Genomic DNA, 2324 nt, shown 5'->3' on the forward strand with positions numbered 1-2324 from the left:
ATCCAGAATAGTCAAGTAGGCCCAAAATACACATAGGTTTTGAATGCTTATATCTGTCTAGGCCTTATTCGTGCAAAAGTAGTAAAATTACCTCATATAAAATGTATCTATGGAAAGTTTCTGGCATTTAAAACACCTCTCAGAAGAGTGCATTCTTACCTTACTTTAGCCTGACCTGTGTTTCATCCCGAGATATATCTTGGTTGACGAGTTTTTTTATAGAAACTTCTTCACAGAAATTGCAGTACGATTGCACACTTATTTAAGATTTAGCATCACTTTGCGCTGATAATAAAGGTAGACTTCGGCTGTGGGGTTAAGCGCGGAGGCGATGATTACTGATCTTCTGTTTATCAAAAGAGGAGATGCACAATAATGAGAAAGGGCAAACTTGAGGATATTAAAACCATGTGGAATAACATTAAGGTAGCTGGACAATGAAAATCTAATTATTTCTAAATAAATCTATTGCAAAGAGAGTCAAAAGATTATAATATATAACTATAATTGCAAGGATTGCACGTGATATCATGAATTACAATGGGAACCAGCCAGTGGCGCAACGCCCGTGACCTTTCGTGAGGGGGAGGGGGTGGGGGAAAAGGGGCTCCGAGGTCCTCTTATTCTGCCCAACACTGTAATGTAGAGTCTTGACCAAGTGTGCTCTCAGGGGAAAAAAGCTCCAGTCCCCAGTTAAAAGGGACCAGAGACCAGAGGAACCATGGGGCCTCTTCAAAATACCTAGCATTCTATGAGAATTCACATCCTCTATCAAAAAATTAACCGACATCAAAATGATAGTAAGTTTATTGCACGTGATGATCTTAAAGAAACAAAATACCTCTGTGAAGGGGTCCTCCTGCTAAGTGTAATTGCCCGTACGTGGGGCCCCATAAAAATATTTTGATAAAGGCCTCAATACCATCGATTGGACAATAAAAAAAAATGATAAACCGTCTTTATATTGTTTTTTTTAAGCCTATTAGACGACAGCAAAGAAAAAGTTATCTAAAATGTCTATTTTTTAATGCTACATTGTGAAATAATATAACGATTTATTTATTTATTATCTAATAATAATAATAATTATATTGTGGCCTACGTTTAGGACTGGCTGAAAATCCTAACCTACATATTTTTTTAAATCATATACACATCTTAGATAAACAAGAGCATTTATATTATTATTGTTAAGTTGCGCCGCAACTTACAGCCATGAATGATATCGGCGCTGGTTCGAATGGAAAGCTCGCCTATGGTTCTCTGGAGGTGGAAAAAGTCTTCTCTGATAAGGACTATAAGCCGTAGGCCCAGTGTACACAATCTTGTGTACTTTAAAGAACCCAGTACATCTTTCGAGATGTACTGGTCCATACAGCCCCTGCCTTCCTGTGATGGCATTGCCACTTTTGAAGAGTAAGAGTGATTTAGTTTACTGTTTGGCATATCCCTGGTCCTAGTGCTTAAAGCTGAATAAACAAACAAGGAAAACAATTTTAACATAATATACCGGACAAGACAAGCATACCATACAAACATATGACGTGAGACAATGCTTGGGGAGTAAAACGACAATGGAATTATTATTTATACTGTATTTGATAAGCTATGTCTACTGTTTATTGATGACAATACATGATGACGATACCTAAACAACTAACTATCATAAGGCTGGCTAAATATAAAGTTTGTGACATTTGTAAGTTACTTCAGTGTAAACCTAAATACGTAACTCATGAATAAAGTTTAATTTACCAGAATATCCTCTGGCAGTTTACAAATTAATTACTAGGTAAAATATTTTAATGCAGTGGATATTGTGCTATTTAAAAGACCTAACAAAGGTGTGAATAGGCCTATTTGGAAAATTACTGCGGTGTAATTCGTAGCAATCACGATTGGTCATCGTGGATCCGAATCGACTTTATCTGAATATCCTTCCGCACATAAGGCCGTCCCTCTGCGGACAAAAACTGAAACAAAATAGTTGTGCTTACTTTCCTGATTGGCGTGAAACTTTGAAGGGGCGTAGGCTTAACCGGATTGTATTGTACGACTTTTTAATTTGGTTATTGTGTTTTGTTTGTTAAAAAGCTGACACATTTCACTTGTATATCACTATCGATAGAGACTTCGACCTGTGAAGATGGCAGCACGAGGAGTACTTATTTTTCTAATTTTATATTTTGCTCTCCACCTCATCCAGGCTAAATATAAGAAAACTAAACCCAACGTTATTGTAATCCTGTCAGACGATCATGGCTACAGAGACGTCGGCTATCATGGATCGTTATTTGACACACCGGTGCTTGATCAATTGGCGG

This window comes from Anneissia japonica, unplaced genomic scaffold, assembly GCF_011630105.1.
Source record: "Anneissia japonica isolate Jap-2015-1 unplaced genomic scaffold, ASM1163010v1 scaffold1889_len2455224_cov183, whole genome shotgun sequence".
Lineage (NCBI taxonomy): Eukaryota > Metazoa > Echinodermata > Crinoidea > Comatulida > Comatulidae > Anneissia > Anneissia japonica.